The following is a 14,457-nucleotide window of genomic DNA, read 5'->3' on the forward strand; positions in this document are numbered from 1 at the left end:
ATCCAGTCTGTGAAATAAAGCTGAAATGGCCTTTCAAGGGACTTGGGATGTGTTGGGAGATACATGATCAGTGTGATTTAAGTAAGTAAGTCTGTAGGAAAACGGATGGGGAAGACAGACACAGGAATGAAGAATGTTTAGCTTGCACAGATAAACAATCAACACCTAATGGCATCATAAATCATGAGACGAAACTTCTTTTCTCATCTGGTACAACGACTGCCAGATAATTCTACAGGATACTGCTGTACATAATAAATGCTTGCTTATTGAATGAAATGAGTTAAAAATAATAACCTGATAAATATTTTTAAAGTACTCAAAAAAAGCAGAGCATTCTTCTTTTCCTGTACCTCCAGTCCCTTTCCTGCCTGCTCATATTCTCCTTCTTTTGGTTGATAAACACAGCTTTGCAGGCAAGATCCAGACACAAGCGTGTACACACGTGCAGTACACACAGACGTGCATGCATGCACACACACACGTTTGAACTTGACATTTGTTTTAAAGGCTGCTGTGCAAAGTATCGTGGACTTATAACATGCATCTCCAGGATAAACAGGCACTTGCTGTGTGTTTTGGAGGTACCACTGTGTCCCCGAAACTATTTCATCTTTCCCAGCTTCCAATAAACATAATAACTCAGAAAAAAAGTAGAGCTGAAAAATCAAAGGACAGATTTTCCTGCTACTACCACATACAGCTGATGTAATGTAGGTAAATCAGGAAAATCAGCTTCTTTTATGTGCCTTCCTTTCTGTTTGTTTGCCTTTGTAAAAATATTTTCCTTCATCAATGATTAACCACTTTGCACATCTTGTGACCAGAGTTAAGTAAGTCGAATGAGTCCACTAATGTCCTCTGTTTCCACTGTGACTTGTATCAAAAAATCTCAGAAGATCCTACTACAATATAGAATCCCCACCATGCCAGCCTGAGTATTAGCAGCTCTTTTTTAGAAGTAGAATCACAACTAGTTTTTGGCAGCAACACCAATATAATCAATGCACTTGCTTTCTCTTTCTCCCTTTCCAAAGTCCTAAACATATTTGCTTATTCCCACCTCTTCATCTTGCACTGGCCCAGCACAAATGTTGGTGAGCCATATGGTAGGCAGGATCAGAGAACAAAATATGCTGAAAAAATACCTTTCTTTGGGGGCAGAAGAAACTATTTTCAGCCAAGTCAGTCCCCAGCTGTGACTCACCAAATAAATGTTTGTGCCAGTACAGCACAGAAACAAGTGGCCAGGAGAACAGAAGGGCAGTTCTATGCCTGCTGAAACTATCACTGCCATGGAATATCTGCCTGTAATCTAAAAAAAAAAAAAAATTAGTTCTAGGGCCCTACCTCTTCTTAGCTCAGGATCAAAAGTCAAATCTTTAGTTACCCATTCAAGGTCACAGAGAAAGTCAGCAGAGACAGGATACAGTCCCAGAAATCTGCTTACTGAGTCAGTGTTGCTCTGATAGAGAAATCTCATTTAAAATAGATCTTAAAAAGTTTTCAGTGACTTGCTTCTCAGGATATATAATTGCACATTACTTGCAGCATTTTAATCACTTCTGAAAATGCTGTCTAGAATGGTAAAGTTACTTGAGGATAGAGCAATGGCCAGCATGCGTAGTTTAAAATGGGCTAACATTGGAAGACTGCATTGTTCATGAGCACCTTAACTAGGCCTTCCCCAACCCCTCTCACCCCCCTAAACTTCACGCCAAAAGATGCGTGATCCACTTTCTGAGCCAGGTCACCTTTAAGAGTGCAGTGACATGCCACAGAATGATTCGCCGGTCCTCACCAGAGATGTCTGCAAGTGCAAAGCCTGTGACAAAGGACTGAAATGACAGCACTTTGACTCACTTCTACATTGTGTTTGTTTAGGAAGGTCCTAGAAATTGTATTTCACCAACCACATTCGCTATCAACACACAATTATCTGGCTTAATCATGTGGAACAGTGGCAAATTCACCTGGGGCTTAAGAACTAATGACATTCTCGTCTGAGCTGCTTTAGTGAAATGGCCTAGCACCTGAAGCAGGAACAGCAAGATTGCTCAAGAAAATTTGGTTTTCTTTTTTCATTTCACAGCATAGGGGCTCTGCTCAAATCAACAAACGCTCCTGATTAAATAGCTGTGGTAGTTGACTTATTTGCACTTGTGTGTATGGCTCTGAATGTACATTGAGAATCCCTAACCTTTACAGGAAAAGAATTGTCTGTGACTTGTTTTTAATACGTTGCCCTTTTGACATAGAAAATAGTCAAATAATTTCATATTTGATAATTTTGGCATGATGAGATCTGTAACATGGGTAACCCCAAATATTCCAAACTAGCACAGGGGCAACAGCAAAAAAAAACCCCAACATTTTCAATGCTGAATTTATTTGTATCTATTTTTGCCTGCAGCCTAGGCAGGGCCATTTAAATTCTGCTTGTTCAACAGAAATTCAGAGCCTTATGTTGGCCTCCCCCTTAGCATACAGGAGATGAGTTGTGTTGCTGCTGGCTGTGCCGCTCAATCTCAAAAGTTTACAGGCTGGCAAAGATGAGAAATTGAGTGTTCAGGCGCCTGTATGCTTCAGAAAAGGGGCAAGAAGGGTTGGGGTATAACCCATTCTTCTTATTTTAGCTGCAGGAAAGAAATTAGCCCCATTCCATGAATCAAGTGTGTAAAAAATGTTCAGAAATATATAGTAGGTGAGACTTTCATACTCACCTTTTATAGTCACCTTCTACACCTCACACTCAAGGACTGCAAGTTTGAGTAAAAAACTTATGTACTTGCACAAACAACCATAAAACAAGGCAGCTTGGTGTTACCCCTTTCCCTGCTACAAAAATTAATTAGCATTAACTACAACATGAATATTGACTTTGATGTACAAATGAAATTTAGTTCATAAGGATAAACTGCACATCCATGCACTCAAAGTTGCTTTGGTATTTGACTACTAGTAATACTGTATCCTACTAATGCAGCATCAGCACCAGGCAATATTCATAGCAGAAGTCACCCACACAGCCTCTATGCTGTGATTACTTCCAAATGAGCATGAGAAACATTCATGTAAGGTTGTGCAGAAAGCAACTTTTGCTAAATCGGCCAATATAGCCCACATTTCAGAAGCCCAATACCCTATCACTTATTGCCAGACCCATTGTAACAAAGCTCTGGCTGCAAGAACTTTGGTAATTGCTGGAGGAGTCACTGGTCCAGGATCCTCTGAGTGAGTAGCTGTATCACAAATATGTGCAAATATGAATTTGGGTTAGTGCCTAGATATAGTCAGGCACAAATCTGGCCAAAATAGTTTTGCTGAGAGATAGCAAAGGCAAGTCTTTTCAAGGCAACAAAACAGCCATAGCTTCAGGGGCCCACAAGGAAAATATTCAATAGGGTCACAAATGAAGCAAGTTTGGTTTGAGGTTGATCTCCAGAAGAACTGATTGCTGACATGTCATGCCATTTAATTGGAGAGACATTAAAATCTGCAGCAGATAAACTAAGACAGGAAAGAACAGAGAGGCAGAGTTATTCAAATTAGATTTAACATAATGTTCAAGCATCCCAGGAAGAGGTTAGAATATTTTTTTATTTGCTGTGGTACAATAGGAGCTATGTCACCATAACATTCGGTAAAACAAAGGTAATTCTAGAGGCTATAACAGAAATCAGTTCTTCATAGTAAGCCTTCTGTGCTCCAGAATGCTGAGGCTTACTTGGAGAGCCCATTACAGAACAGCTATCAGAATAAGCTGTCACCACCATCACCTTTGAAGTCTTCATCATGTTACATGGTCACTTGAATTTCTCAAGCGTCCAAAGACTTGGTTTCTAACATATACCTCAACTTTACTACTATTTATCTCATGGGGAGCTTGGGTTTTCTAGAAGCCCCGAAGGCAGTCCACTGTTTTACCTAACAAGTACTAGGCTTAGCACCGTCTCAGCAACTGCATGACTGTCTGCCCTTGATCTCTGCACTGAGCTTTGCATGACTGCAAGGATTATTTCCCCCTTGATGTCTCACTCTGTCATAATTGTAGTTTGTTAGCATTCCAGATCATTGTGCTTTCTAAATCTTAACTCACCACTAGTCGAAATCAATATAGCTAGACTGAAGTCAACAAGTTAGAGCAAGTAATATTGGCAGAGTATCTAGACAGTAAATCCAACTTACTGACACGAAGAACGTGCTTTTTTCAATATATCTGTGTCACTGCTTCTATAAGACTCCTATGTGCTCTAAGAAAACACCATGCTTTAACACCAGAATAGCTAACATCTCAGAGAAAAGACCAGAGTTACCAAACTGGTTGTATTTCAGTGACAGATAGGGAGATAATTGCAGTCAGTATGGATTTGTATGGCTTCTGTGACACCAGTGCATTATCATCAAGAGCAGTTTAGTCAGTGAGTTCAACAATTCCTGAACACAGTAAATTCACTGTATGCAAGCAAAAGAGTGTCACTGATAACGGGGAAAAGTTGCTTCCAAATGATCTTACCCTATGGTCATTTTGGACATTTTGCTGTTAAGGCTATAGTATTGCTTAAATGACAGAAAAGCAGAAGATGTGAGATCATGTGCATTAATGCAGGTATGTAGGTGAATCCCACCATTAAAGCGTTTTATGCTAGTCCCTACACAGAAGTTGCTATACATACAGTCACTTATCACTAATACTAGGTTTCGTCAGGCATATCTGAATCAGGAAATAATATGGTAATTTTCACAGTCACCAAGTGGAAAATATTTATGGTGCAGCAGTTTAATAGATCTGTATTTTATATTTCTAAGACTGTACCTGATGGCATAATAAGAGTTTGAGTTTTAATAACAGCTGGATGATTTCAGGAAGAAAAAAAAATATCTGCACTGGTAGAAAGCTTATTTCTTTATAAAAACCTTTTCCATGTTCATCAGGATTGCCAGCCTGGGGCAAGCTTAATTAAAGTCAATGGAGAAAAAAATTGAATACTTAAAAGTGCTATTTGGGGCTCATAGAGCTTGAATGACTCAAAATATGAAATATTCAATTACTAATAATTGTGAGGTTTTGTTTGGTGAGCGTTTTGTCACTCACTCCACACTTCACACCTTTCTCCTTTCTTGCTTTGCTAGACACAAGGGTTAAAAGAGAAGGAAATTAGCAGCTCGGCTCCAGGGGTGAAGAGGCACCCACATTTTCCCAACCCTTCGCTCTTCATCATCCTGGTCTCTCCCTTTGATTCAGACCTTATACTTGCTGCTTACTCACTTGCCTCTCCCCTCTTACTCTAAAACATGCTCTCTCTCCTCTCAGTCTTTCTTTTTCAGTTGTTCAGTGTGATCATGATTCACGAGGCAGTGATTTGGCTTTGAACATTGGCTTTTTACATTCAACAGCTCTGTTGGCTTAGGTGCCTGGGAGAGTTTGAATTTCTTACTTCGGCACACCATTTAACAAACCCAAAGTCTTCCAAGGGTGATTTGGAGGAAATGTTACCAGGACTTGCTTTTCAACACAAACTCGACAGGCCTTGTAAAGGGAAAATTATTGGGCAAGGACAATGAAGTTAGAAAAGGTTTTATTTACTGGACTGCAGTATTAGAGGAGGTGAGCTCAAATTTAAATATATCCTCTGCCCAAAAGTGCATCTGATTCCCAATATTGAGTTTTATATCACAGGAGGCAGAGCTCATTGGTATTGATGCTTCAGTAAAAGAAAAAGTGCTGTGGAAGAGGTCAAGCAATTCCTTCAACTTTAGAATTAAAACCAAAGCAAACCAACATTTATAACATTGTATTAAAATAGAACACGAAAGAACGGAACTCAGCCTGCCAGACCAGTGCTAAATGTTTCCTACTTCATTTTGAATATAGTCTAAGTATTACAAACAAAAGACAGCTTGGGTTCACTTTTGGGCTATTCAATAATTCCAGAATTACTGGAAAACATGACACTAAGGTTCATTAAGTGATTGATGAGGACAGGCTATCTGAGTGAAAAATTTTTAGCATATTTTGCTTTCTTACAATAAAAGAAAATCCTAACCTGCAGAAATGGCAAATTAATTAACATATTCTCCAGTACTTAATGACACCTCAGTAGAAAGGAACTCTTAAAATGTGAAACCCTTGACATTGCCAGCACAGAAAAATAAAGTACATGTCTCTCAGTGGGTACCAGGGACCTATATTATATCCTACTGTTGGTTACAGAATTTTCAATATTTTCTTATCCTTTTTCACTCATATGAACTGCAGCTTATAGCAGTGGTAATCATTTCCTGTGTTTGAAAAAGAGATGAAAGCATTCATGGATGAAAGCAAGTTGGATTTAATCTCCTTCTCTCTCATCCAGTGCACTGTACTGATCATTTTCCAAAAAAACAAGACTTAAGCTCATTTTTGTCATGACAAAACTAGTTTCATAATAATCAGATGGCAATTCCTAGTGTACACAATTCTAATATAATTACCAGGAGGAAATGTAGAGGGAGTTGCAGGTTTGAGATAAAGAAAAGCCTGTGAATTTTGTATTAATGTCTCAGACTCTCTTATTTGTGCAAGTAATCAATCTTTCGGGGAGTAGAATAGTAATTCTTTGTGAAAAAATGACAAGAGTCTGAGGAAGAAAGAAGATAATCTGAGTTTCATTCTGTACACAGCAGGTCAGCTGTGATTGACAAAGCTCATCACAAAACTATAGCTCCCAGAATAATCCCAATAGCAGAGTTTCATTTGCAGCCGAAGCAGTGTTAATGACATGTTTAACAGCTCCTTGTTGAAGTTTGGAATCTGCATTAACCTGCAGAGCAGTGAACAGAGAAATGAGGGGAAGCATTGAAATCAAGCCTTCATTATGCCGACAGCCCAGGGTAAGGGGTAGCGAGGGGCTGGTGGAGCAGGCAGGCAGAGAGGCGCAGGTTTGGAGGGTTCTGTTGCAGATAAGGAGAGTCAAGGAGATGACAGCATCCGATCCATGAACACAAAAGGCTGCAAAAAAAGGAACTGATGTGCTTGACTCAAGACACCGAGGAAGGGAAAAATTAGACAACTGGAATGAACAAAAAGAGACAGGTGGAAAACGAAGGGCTGACAGCATGGCTGTGAAGAGGAAAACCAACATCGCCAATACTCCACAGCCAGCCCGTTCTCCAGTTGGTAGTTGTCCTCTTTTAACCAAAGGCCTTTGCCTACCCTGTAAAATGGACCAGTTTCACAGCATTTGGTCTACTGATATCCATTTCAAGATAAAAGACTATTTCCTAATGAGGAAACAATGACAGGATGCTGAACGCCTTTTGTGCCATACTGATATCCAACAATTATCCTGGCCTGACTCCAGTCTTCCAGAACCAATGCAAATATTAAGAGCCAGAGTATGCTCTTGAGTCACCCATATACTGTACTTTTCTACGTAAACATATTGTCTCATACTGCTCATACTAATGTCAGTGATACACGAGCAAAGGACATAGTCCTAGAATTCTCTGATCTCTACATAGACGCTTGAAGATGTTGGCAGTGATAACAGGCATCTTTTGATGGAGATGGCAGTTAAAGAGACATACATATGTACAGTACTCTCATACGTTAAGAAAATGTTTCATGCTGTGCTTTGTTAAACTGAGTACTGGGATCTGCTATGGCCACCATTAAAAGTCATTGAAAGGCCATCCCTCACACCAATTATATTGACCTTTCTTGTCTGAGGGGCTGCTTAGTTAACATTTTTCACTGAACTAGGCTCTCCTTTGTTACTTCATGATATAAACGGGACACAATCCTTTAGAAAACTGTATAATTTAGACCAGCAACGGTAGGTGTAATGCACTTAACTTCCTCCACATTCCCAGCTTCTTAGGCTTCCAGGCAAGTAAATCCAAACACTTTACAGCTTGAACTGAAGAGCTCCCCAAGTACCCAACAAAATGCCTTTCCAAAGACAGACACTTGAATACATAGGCACATACATGTTTAAGTTAGGTCTAGCTAGGCTAGACTCAGTAGACCCATCACAGTTCCCCTAATCTACCTCTAATATGTGTTTTTACTATTAATCCAAGTAACCATTCCTGGGAAGTTGGAAAAGATGTTTGTCTTTCAAGAATATTTGGTACACAAAGCCAAGACATCCCAAGGGTAACTACAGGCCATGAAAAGCAAATAGAAGATTAGAGGTGTGCAAGTCTGACCTATATTTAGAGGTCAGCCTAATGGTAAGGTCTACCATTCAAACTGCTTATGATTTTCTTCACATGCCTAGAGATCCACTGTTTTATTTGCTACCTCTTTTTTTATTTTTAATTCATATGTCTTTGTCTCTAGTGAGGGTCAAAATCTCTGCTCTGGAACAGCATTTTCTGGGAAGCAAGCCAAAACACAGCTGGTGCTCTCTGGAAACGACAGAAGAAAGCAGAACAATATTGAATCGGCATGATCCAGAGGCTAGAGCAGGAGTCAGAGACCTGTGTTACAGAAATACCTTCACAGTGACTTATGATAGGACCAAAGGCAACATTTTGTTCTTAGTCAGAAGGGTTTTCATTTTCAGAAAAATCAAAACTTAAAAAAAAAAAATCAAATTTTTCTGTAAACATTTTCATTTCCAGAAAAATCAAAATTAGGCTAAATATTGAATGTTCCTATGGTCATTTTGTCTTGTTTACTTGATTTCATTAGGGGAATATGTTTGAAAGTATTTCAGCGGGGAGTCTTTTCACAATCTTGTGACATCTTTAGGCACATAGAGACCCTAGCGCTGCATTAGGGCAAAAATAGTGCTAGAAACATATGTGTGGTCGAAGTAAAAATATCACCTCTCTCAGTTAAAATATTTTACCATCACAGAAAATAAACGTGATTTCTTCACTCTAGCCTCTTGTCCAGAAGAATTTTATCGTGTGAAAAATTTCACTCACTCTCTCAGCAGTCCTGTGGACTTAGGCATTTAAAATCAGCTAGGCTCAGGATCATTTTCTTATGTTTAAACAGCCATTTTCTGACAGTGAATAATGTCAGATACTGGTTTTAGTCTTCTTTCTGCATACCTGCTAGCTACTGCATTATCAAAAGACTTAGATACTATTGTTAATTTTTCCCCTGAAACATATGCGATGGATTTACACAGCCCCTGATGGTTTTGACAGTAAAATCTACTCCTGGGACAGTCTCCTTAATCCTTGTTCCCAAACAAACCTGAGGGCAAAGACTGAATGATAGTAATAAGCTGTTGAACATGAAAATAAATAACAAACCAAAGGAAAATGAGATATATCTATGGAACAATTTGGCAGTGTGTTTAAACGCCTTTGTTTTGATTTTCACAGCTATTTTTTTAAATAAAATGACTATATTAGAGAATTTTCTCAGCAAGAGCTTAGAAAGCTGTATTATTTTCAGCTCAGCCTTTCATTTTGCAGTGACTGCGAAGTTTATTATAGAGAATATAAACTCAGAAATGGGGTTAGTCTGGGTCTAAATACACAAAGATGCACAGTCACTACAACTAACCAACAGATCAGGTCTCACTCCAGTCTGCCCCACAATGTCAGAGCATTATAATTGTTATCGAATTTTATCATAATTTATTAATTGGGATATTTTCTACATAATAATAATAACAACAACAACAATAATAATAGTAATAGTAGTAATAATAATAATAATGGAGGGGTTTGGTAACATCATGTACTACTTGCACTCTCCATATCTGACTTTGTCAAGTGCTCTACCTTCTTCCATCTGGCTTCTTAAAAAGTTAGCTAATACCTGTTACTATTATACTTTTAACAGCAAAAGTTCAATTTAACTTAGCTGTGCAGAGGCTGGAACACAGGGTTTTGCAGAAACTTGGCAGATTATGTAGCAGGTACCATTTACAGGAGTTTGCTTGGAGATAAATATTTCCTGAAGCAATCAAACAGCATTTAAACCAAAACGGAAGTCAGTACAACTTTGTTTGAAAATACACTTTGTGGAACAATACTGCTGTGTTGAAGTGTGCTGTTGCCATCTTCAATAACCACGGCTTTATATCAGGTCTGCTTAAGCGCTTTAGAGAGGCAGACGGTACCACTGAATCTGAATCATAGAGGGGTGAAGAGACTTATGTGACACTCCTCATTGGACAAGAGGTATACTGTTTCCTATCTCTTCGGTCACACAGCTTCCCTATGCACAGTATTCAGCAACCTGACAGTTGAACTAGCAAGGCTTTCGGCTTTGTCCATGTAAATTGTCAGCAGTATTCCAGGAAACTGGGATAAACATGCACAGAATGATGATGAAGCTACTGAAACATCCCCAAAGCCAGCAATGGGAGTAGGATAATTACATATTTTTTCCTTGTTTTACTGATCATTGAGCACCCTTACCATAAACCCCTTTGAAACTAAGGATATTAATCTGTGGTTGTTTTTATGCTTCATCACAAAGAAATGTCTCCACAGACAGTAGGACCAACTCTTTACGCAATAAGGAATTGTCAAAACAGGGATTGCCCAGTAGGAAAAGGAAGTATGCACAAGTTAGAGAACACATTTATTTTCATTCTGTAAAAATATTGCAAACCTCAAGTGGCTTTTTTACAGTTGTTTCATTTCAGACCAAGGAAAATAATAACAAAAAACCCTACAATTTTTTACCAAGCACACATACATTACATGCACACACTATTGCCTAATTTGGTGTAAGGAAGCAAGAAGATTTTTACACCTTTTAGTGGAAGCATATGCTATATTTACCGTTAGAATTTCAGGGCCTTTTTTATGGTCAGATAAGAACGAGGTGGCAGTAATATAAATGAGAATCAAACTCCATACCTGTCTGAACAAATTTCTTGCATTAATAGGCTGAATTACAGGAGATGATCTTGTTGCCATATGTGCGCTTTGCTCCTCTTAACCATATGGCTTTATTGCTAAGGAAAATATTTCTAGATTTCTATTTTTTTCATCCTCAAGCTGGGACAAATGTCAGCATTTTGAAATTTTTCCCACATTAAGAATCAGGGGGAAAAAATTATATCAAAGCAGTTAAAATATTTCCTCTACATCTCAGACTTTTACAAAAGTTTATAGCATAATTAGCCTAGCTTACAAAGCAGTCAGTTATTTTGAGCTAGAAATCAGGAATTTCATACAGTGAAGGTCAGAATAGAATGATAATTTATCAGGATTTTGAAAAGTTTGAGTTTGAATGAATCAGAATATTTAGCAAATAAGTAGTATTTAAGTTAAACATTTCTGCCAGTCATCTCCAAATAAAGACAATGCATGCTTTGTAGTTTGAAGGGAAAACAATAAGCTTTGGTTTAGTGCAGGAAGTGATTTAGAGAAATGTGAAAATGGGAGAGGGAAGGCAGACAGAAGTAGGTTTTATAGACGAGAGGTTTCACATCAGGCATACAGCAGGACACAGGAATAAGTAAGGAAAATAAGCAAATAACTGCCAAATGGCAAAGCACAGAACACAAAAGTTAAGGAGCTTTGCTAAGGACTGTGATTTCACCTGTGTCAAGGAGAAAAAATGTGTGATCCTCACTTTGTCATTAACCTAGCTATGACTTAGGCAAATTGCTGCCCTTATTTTGGATTTGAGTCAAGAAGGACTGATAAAAGCTTATGGTCATGAGAGAACATTAAACTGGGCCAGTGGTTTCAACACCCATTACCAAACATAGTACACTGAGTGAATTCCTGGAGTGTATCTCCTGGTTTAGTCTTAAACAAAAGGGTCAGTTTCACACCCCCTGAGACTGCTCCATGGTGTGAACCAAACTGGTAAGAAGAGCCAAGGGCAGATCTGCTTCAACAGCGCACTCCTGAGCTGGAGAAAAAAATGCTAATATGCTAAATCCATGGGTAGCTTTGTACAGAAGGATGGAGCCAGCCAGAGCATCCTTCCTTTGAAATAGCTTCCTAACTAGAGGGGAAAATGGTGCACAGCTACATGGATAAGTGGCAACTGCCTTCTAGCATTTTCCCACCAATATACAGATCACATAACAATAACATAAGTGATCCTTCATCTTTCCCTTGATCACAGGCATGAAATAAAGATCAAGACCACTGATAACCTGGAGAGTGAAGACAGAAAAAAAATTGGGGGAATGATCTCCACCACATTGCAAGGCAGAAATGCTGGTTCTCTGCCACATTTTTGGGGGCAAGAATTCCTGCCTATGGATGCCCATGGTTAAGAAGCATATTCCCCACCTACATGACCAAACACTGCAAACACTTTTCTCAGTCACATATTCCAAAACAAGGTTATTCCATGTTAAGAAAGAAGACTTCTGGGACACCCACCTTGCCACAACTGAAGGGGCAGAAAAGATCTGGTGTCTTTTTATCAAGTTTTCCTATTCCTGAGGAATATCTATCTTTGATAACTCAGGAAGAGAGACCTTATCCTGTTCAAAACTTGCACTGAACTAAAAGCAAACATATTGTCTGCAAAATTCTGTTTTTTCATATTTCATAATAATTTTAGGTTTTAAGAATCCAGTTAATGCAAAGTTAATGCATGTTTTCCCTCATATTTTTAAAGGTCATCCATCCTTTTCTTTAAAACACCAGAAGTGTGAACTAATGGCACAGTAAATGTCCAAGCCTGTGAAGTGTCCCTCCTCTGTGACATGACTTGGATGTTTGTTCCTTTCCTTGCTTTGATCTTTTTTCAGTAGCATGCAGGCACCATAACCTTTAAATCTGAATTGAACTTGCAAACCCCTAATGACTGAGCTGGTCCAAAACCGAACAAAATTGGTCTTTTCCGTTCATTGCTATTAGGAACAGAGGAGTCTTTCACACCTTATGCTATCAGCGTGAAAGAAGATGTCCATGATTATTTACTGTTAAGTTAGTGAAGAGCTTTTCTACAGCTGCTGCTAAAGATAGATTTAGCTAGTTTCACCATGCGTCTGCCCTCACAGAAAGTCACTGTGTTTAGGACCAGTGGTTCTGTCAGTATATGTCTGGGAAGATAAATATTATATTAATCCTTCAATGGCAAACAAGAACTGACCCTCCTTTTCCATCTAGCATGGTAGGAAATGTGCTTGGGAAGCATCTTTTAGGAAAAAAAGATCTTTGTCCTTCCAAATCATAAGCTAAAGGGAGAAATTTAAAGACTCTTCTGGGAGGTAGGAGCTGATGCAATTTGGCCATTACTACCTCTGCTGGATTTTGGAGCATCGTTATCTCTAGCGATGCTCTTGCATCAGAGTCAGTTTGCCACTTGCATGGCAGTGTTCACTAAACGGACAGCTGGTCTCCTTCTAGACCAGTTATTTGTCTCATATTGGCCATTGCCCTCTGGAGACCTACACCATGGTTCATTAAAGCCACGAGCTCTCTCAGTGCAATGCTTCAGCTCCATGAGAAGTATGAAGATGATGAGGCAGGGAAAAGAGGAAATAGCCAGGAGATTTTTAGAAGACCCTAGGGCTATAAGGTACTCAGTTCCCATGGATATGGCAGTTTATGAGATCCTCCACTGACATTTCCAAATAATTTTTTTTAGTAACTAGACAAAAATCTTTAATATTAGATGTTTTTTGTAGACAGTTGTATTTTCCTGTGGGGGTGGACTAAGGTTTTTTTCGTCTTTTCTTCAGATGGAGAGTTACTGAACGGTAACAATATGAATATCAGCCTGGTCAGGTCATACTTTTAGTATGTGCTAAAGCACGTCGCAGGGTATACATACGTACCAGCACTTTGTCCTTGAATTTAGAAGTACGACTTTATTTATGGTTTTGTTCAAAAACAGTGACTCATTACCTAAGTTTTGTTTCTTATGTAGGCAGAACGTTAGAAACTACATATCATTCTTTGTTATAATACATACAGATTTAGTTATTTAAGAGTGAAATAACAAGGCATTAAGAAACAGTTAGCTAGGGAACTGGAGTGAGCAATAAATCTGATAAATTTAGCATTCTTTTTCACAATTCTCCCATTATTAAAATATCTTTTAAAGTCTATGTATTGATTTGAAGCAGACTTCTGAGGCTATCTGATACACTTTCTCCAGGGGACTCAAGAGATTAGAACATGTTCTGAAAGAGCAATGAAGTTACTGTCCCATTACACGTCATCAACAGGAACTGCTGTCCTACAGAGGCAGCAGCTGGATCTCAGTAAGAAAAAAGGTTGAGAGCTTCGTTTTTTTTCTGGGATGATTAATTTGTGTTTCTTCTTTAGACATTTTTTTGGTAGGGATAGGCTTTGCCTCTAGCCAAATTTTACAGGCAAACTTGAAAAAACAGCATTTTATTTCCTGCATGCATGATTTTTATATTTCAAATTCACTTCTTATTAAATTTGTATATGTAATGTCAGATAAAAAGGACACTCCAGACTGCAAGAAATGGATTTCTTGATATGTGATCACATCAGTATGCAGGAAGTTTTCTTGTCATATTTTGGGCTTGTACTATTCATACATCTCCA

General features: G+C 38.6%; 1 long non-coding RNA gene across 2 annotated transcripts in view; it reads left to right on the forward strand.

The window, feature by feature from the left end:
* LOC128850943 (uncharacterized) overlaps window positions 1-13,630 on the forward strand; it is a 29,647-nt gene extending 16,017 nt beyond the window's left edge. Inside the window, exon 4 of one of the 2 annotated variants that reach the window (XR_008448204.1) lies at window positions 12,047-13,630. This is a non-coding gene — a long non-coding RNA (uncharacterized LOC128850943). Of the gene's footprint in view, window positions 1-8,326; window positions 8,723-12,046 lie in introns of those variants that run through there. The other variant, XR_008448205.1, reaches the window with a different exon arrangement.
* Window positions 13,631-14,457: the final 827 nt, after the last annotated feature.

The sequence above is a fragment of the Cuculus canorus genome, chromosome 1 (genome assembly GCF_017976375.1).
Source record: "Cuculus canorus isolate bCucCan1 chromosome 1, bCucCan1.pri, whole genome shotgun sequence".
NCBI classification, from domain to species: domain Eukaryota; kingdom Metazoa; phylum Chordata; class Aves; order Cuculiformes; family Cuculidae; genus Cuculus; species Cuculus canorus.